Source organism: Pteropus medius, unplaced genomic scaffold (genome assembly GCF_902729225.1).
Source record: "Pteropus medius unplaced genomic scaffold, Ma_sr-lr_union100, whole genome shotgun sequence".
Taxonomy (NCBI): domain Eukaryota; kingdom Metazoa; phylum Chordata; class Mammalia; order Chiroptera; family Pteropodidae; genus Pteropus; species Pteropus medius.
Window position 1 is genome coordinate 1,583,330 of NW_024355205.1, and position 6,000 is coordinate 1,589,329.

The window sequence follows — 6,000 nt, forward strand, 5'->3', positions numbered from 1 at the left end:
GCCCTTTCCTTTTATTTCTAATAGTGTGGGTAATTTTATTTTATTCTGTGTCACGTAATATTTTTACCAGCTCTCCAAAGAAATCTTCAATTCTTTTTTTTCTTTTACAAACTACTTTCCAGGATTCTACCATTGTCCTGGATTAACTTGCATGCTTGAAGGGAAAAGAGTTTGTTAATTAACAAACTCACCTACACACATGGGTACTTCTCAGCTTTGCCATATTATTTGAGCAAAACAACAGCATATCCCAGGTACCACTCCTTCCCCTCAAAGCAGTAAGGTAGCCTTCCCACAGATACTCTACCCCTCAGGTTTATTTTTGCCTCAGTTTCCTTAAGCTGTATGGCAAAGCATGTCTCTTGCACCCCATCTCTCTCTTTCTCTCTTCCCAGTGTCCTGTTTTCCTCTGTGTTAACTATCTCCTACAAGAATAACTCAGAGCTTATATCCTTGATCTGAAGTTCACATGGTTGCAAGAAGTGTAAAAAGTAAGTCTACATTTGGTAGAATTCGAGGTTGGGTAGGGATGACTGGGTGTACTCAGTGGCCCTGGGGCTTGTCAGGAGGTTGTGGACCTAAAAAGCATCATGTTCTCTACCGAACAATATGTTCTTTGTGGGACACTAAATTACTGATGTATCCAATCCCTTCATGGGACCTAGAACAGGTGTACCTGCTGAAAATCTGCTTATGATGCATGTACGCAATTAAATCACAAGATCAGGTGCTCATGAAAACAAAAAGCTGTTGAACCAAGCATGGTCGGTCAGTTCTGAGTTTTCTCCGTTAATATTGCTGTGAATGCCATGGCCTGGTTATGAGCACCAGCAAGTGCTATTAGACAAATAGTAGCAAGTCTCCAAAGTTTAAAAAAACTAAGGGAAAAAGCTTAAGATGGAGAAAACTCTATTAATGTCCTACTGCCAACTAATAAAATCGTGATTGTTTTGTTTTAGCAGCAATATCTTGGTCTGGTTATTAAACACTAGTTTTTATAGGCAGATAATTTCACAGCCACTAATATGATGAGACAGGAGCCTAGGGTTCAGCTGCCAACCTTGCCACTTTATACCATTTAACCTTGCCAAGTCTTAGTTCCCTCATTTCTAAAATAGTAACAATAATAATAATGATGATCATGGAAATAAGTATAGTACATTTGTTTACTGTATTCCAGACAAAATTCTAAAGTCTTTTCACGTTCATTGAATCCGCATCATGACCCTATGACGTAAGTACTATACTGACCTCTATTTTACAAATGAGGAAATCAAGACAGAGAGAGTTGAAATAACTTGCCCAAAAGCACCCAGTGGCTAAGTGGTGACTCCAGATTCAAACCCAAGCATTCTGACTCCCAGGAATAGAGACCTTATCCAATTGATAGCACTTGGTAAGGATCAAATGAGGTCAAATACGTGAAAATTTTTTTGTAAACTATAAAACCATACATGTGTAGGAAACAATATAGTCTACATGCCATAACTGAAATCACTAGTAATTACTGGTAATATTACTTACACCACCACCACCCAAACAAGTAAATTTCCCTTAGTATGATCCCTAGCAACCACTCCAGAGTACCAAGACAGACAAATTTACTGAGAAAGATGTAATATCCTAGCAAAGGAACATAGTCTTTTGTGTAGCTAGGGTACAGATTGTAGTAGGCATTGAAGGAATAAGATAACCTCCAGGAAATCAGCATATGCTCTCAAATGTTATACCATACCAGCCCTTCATATAAATCCCAGGGTGATTGTGAATGTTCAGAATTTTATTTGGAGGTCTTTATATAAAGGGATTGATGTTGACATGGAGACCACTGTCTAAGCCTCAGATTCATCCAAAGTTTAGGCCTTAAGTAATTCCTGACTGTTTAGTTCGATGCTCTTCTTTTTGTGATGCTATAATTAACTAGGATAGCTCACTCTTAATCAACCAAGCCGACCATCTATAAAACTACATGAAAAAATAAAACAAATTTCAGCTCCTTTTCAAAAGTTCCCCGAAAAGCTGGGCTGCCAAATCCTGACCAGGCCCTTGGGAACATTCACATTCTGTTTTATTTGTGTAATAAATAAACCTTTCTTGCCTGATCAGCTTTCCATGGAAACCGCGTGTCTCCAACTCTTAAACAAATCAGGACTTCAGATCTCAAAGAGGTGGGAGGAAGAATGGGCTCGCTTTGCAGGGCACACCATGCTTTTCACCTTATCTTCTTGTGTGCTAAAAACATTACACACACACACACACACACACACACACACACACACCCCTTTCACCAGAGTAGGTAAATCCATAGGGACAGAAAGTGGATTGATAGTTGCTTAGGGCTGGGAGGTGAAGGAAATGGAGAGCGAGTGCCAAAAGGACAAAGTTTCTTTTTGGAATGATGAAAATATTCTAAAAATCAATTATGGTGATACTTGCACGACTCTGAATAGACTGAGAACCACTGAATGGTACGCTTTAAATAGGTAAATTGTATGTTGAACTAGATTTCAATAAAGCTGGGTTTTGGGGTTTTTTATGTCTATTCTACACCTCCAATTTACAGATGAGGAACCAAAGCTAGAGCATCGTGCACTTGGCTGCATGGATCATACAGCTCATTACTGGAAGCCCAGACTAGGCCCTGAGTGGGCCAACGGCTCCTTTGGCTCCGCCTCTCCGTACACCACATAACTCCTGAATAGTCTCCTGGGACGATGCTTTGGTTGCTGTTAAATCCTAAATCATTTTTTATTAGGGCTCAGTGATAGCTTAATGAAATAATCCAGTCATAATCCCTATATTTAAAATCTATTATGAGAGACAGAGCCAACTCCTGGTCAGCACAGGGAAAGAAACTGAACTCATCCATGTATGAGTTTGTCTCCCCAGTGGCATGGTAGGTGACCCCAGGCAGGGTCAGGACTCACTCATCTCTCATCCCCAGTGGCCAGTATGGTGCTTATTGCAGCCAAGGGGACAGAGCCTTCCATCTTGACTGTAGGATCTCCTCTAGGGAATGAGTCATCATGGGGGCACTATAATAGGCAGGAAGGTCCAGAGGTTAGCCATCCAGGGAACCCAGACCATTCCACTCCACTCCACTCCACAGAAAAGTCCTCTGACAGAACCTCAGCCATTCCCTCTCCCCCGTCCCCAGCTCCAGACCGATGCAGGCTAATGTGCCTCAGAATTCCCCAATTGTGACCATCTTCCTAGACTTCCAGTATCATCTGAGATATGCCTGTCCTCTGCTTTTTCTGTCCCAGATTCAGTCCCTCTCAGACTGTTGCATCCAGGAGGTCACTAAGAGAAGGTGTGTGGGATGGTGGAAAGGCCCTAGTCTGAGAAGCAGGAGGCTGGAGCATGCTGGTTGGGCATCAAAGAATATCTCTGAGTTTTAGTTTCCTTGTCTATAAAATAAGGAGGTGAACCAGTTTGTTTTATCATACTTTTTAGACCTATAACTCTCATTCTAAAGCACTTTGGTCTTGGAACTGAGGGCAAATAGTGCCCCCAATGGCCAGTACTCATGGAACAGCAAAAATTATGGAAGAGGCTTTCCATTAAAGAATATTTGTGACAGTCATTAAAAATAATATAGATTAATAAAAAAGAGAACCTATTTTTTCTTAAATCTGACTCATTCTCTTAAACCCAATATTTCCCTGAATTGCCATCATTTTTTTTTTATCAAAACTTCACTCCTCCAGGAAGCCATCTGGATCAATCCCATTCTTCTCTATGTCCCTATTAACGTGCTGTGGTGTGTTAGGAGCGTGACCTCCAGAGCTAGGCTGCTTTGGTTTAGATCCTGTGTGACCTTGGGCAAATGACTTAACTTCTCAGTGCTTCAGTTTCCTCATCAGTAAAATAGAGACAATAACAGTACCTGTGTCATAGAGTCATTATGAGGGTTATATTAGTTTATAGACATAAAAGTCCAGTGCCTGGAAACAATTTTGCAAGTGTTATCTTATTACCTTGAGCATGTTAGTTTCCACTTAGTGATGTTCTTTGTAGTTGTTTCTAAACATCATTGGAAGGACCACCCCTAAGCGGTGTCCTTTCCCAGTGCTGAAATAGTGCTCTGTACATGGCAAAGTCTTTGATAAATGCTTACATGTTTCCCAGAGCAATGTGTTTCAAAGTGGGAGAAAGTACTTCATCTGAATTTTTATCAAGATAATCTGCCCTTATTTTAAACTCTAGGTGGGTGTTGGAGAGAATAGTTGTCACCTTCTTATTTGCCTTCCGAAACCTAGTTTCATGTTTTCCCTGAAAGTGTCCTTTTAGCTGTAGCCACCCTGGTACCTCAGGACTGCCCTGTACCGAGCTTCCGATTACAGGTTAAAATTAGCCACATCAACCTGTGAGGGGAGACCAGAGGAGGCAGGAGTGAGGTGAGAGTGGATATAACAGACCTATAATGGATACAGCGGAATGGTGGAATACAGGCAAGAGCCCCTCGACTGTTGGCATCCACTGAGGAGGCACAGAGCCTAGGGATCCCCAGGGTCATAAAAATCCTGAATTCATGTAGTAGCATGTGTCTCTTATGTGAGGTCTGCTGCTACATTTTAGCTGCGTTGACAACTGGAATCTTCCAGGTTGTTCCTTTTGTGATTACAAACTGTCTTTGGAGTTGCACGGTGTGGGTGGATGCAGTTTATAGAATTACTTGGACCAAACAGCCTACTCCTGAAAGGAACACTTGCTTTACACTCTTCCAGTGTCATTTTTGCAAAACAACGCTTTGCAGATATGTCAATCTGTTTGGGGAAAGGAGAGGAGAAAGGACATCATTCAATTTAAAGACATGAAGAAATACTGGAGCATAAGTCGGCACTGAATAGAATTCAGCAGGAATTATCTGTCTTTTATGCATCCTTCCTCCTCTCTGTGGACCTTCTCCTCATTCCATGATATCTCTTCTTCTGTCAAATGCCCACTGCCTTCATGTATTCTCAGTACCCTAACCCACCAAAAATAAATACAAGACCCTTTACTTTCAGGAAAGGAGCAAATCTCACCCTTTTACAACTTTATTATGAAGGTGGGCTTTGACAACAAAGAGACCCAGGTTCCAATACTACTTCTTCTGCTTCTAAGTTGTCTGAACTACTGTGAATTACCTCCTACGTAAAATACAAGTCATAGTGCTCATCATACCTGGATATGCGCTTTCAGCAGCAAGTAACTAAAAAGCCAACTCAAGTGGGTTTAACCAATAAAGAAATGTATTGACCCACATAATCCAAAATTCACAGGTGGTGCAATCTGATTGAACCATGCTGTCAGGGGTCCAGGTTCTTCCTGCATCTCTGCCTTCCATCCTCAGTGTCAGCTGCATCTTAAGGTTCTTTTCACAGTCAGATTGGCTGCTAGCAGGACGGAAAGGACCATTCCCTCCACCACAAACTAATGACTGACACAGGGGAATGCTATGTGCTAATTGGCTTAGACCTGGGTTCTTAAACTAATTACTAGCAAAGTAGGGACAGGATGCCATGGTTGGTATATAGGCCAGTAGTTCTCAGACTTGAGCATGCATCACAATTACCTGAAGAACTTATTAATATACAGATCATTGGGCCTCAGTGCCAGAGTTTATGATTCAGTAGGTCTAGAGAGGAGCCTGAGAATTTGCCTTTCTAACAAGTTCTGAGGTGACACTGATGCTGCTGGACCATACTTTGAGAACTACTAGCATAGACTAATCAGGGGTACCTCTAGAGTCAATTCCCCAAATTACACAGTAAGGAAGGGGTGAGATAGATGTTGGAGAGTTAACTGCGATGTTCAAAACCTTGCAGAGTAAATGCGGAGATTGTTTCAGTAATCTATTGCTGTGCCACAAACACTTCAGAACTTAGCGGCTTAAAGCAACAATTCATTACTTTTTTTAATGGTTCTATGGTTGACTAGGAAAATATGGGCAATTTTTCCCTTAGGGCCTCACATACAGTTGTGGTCAGACTTTGGCTTAGGCCAGAGTCAATC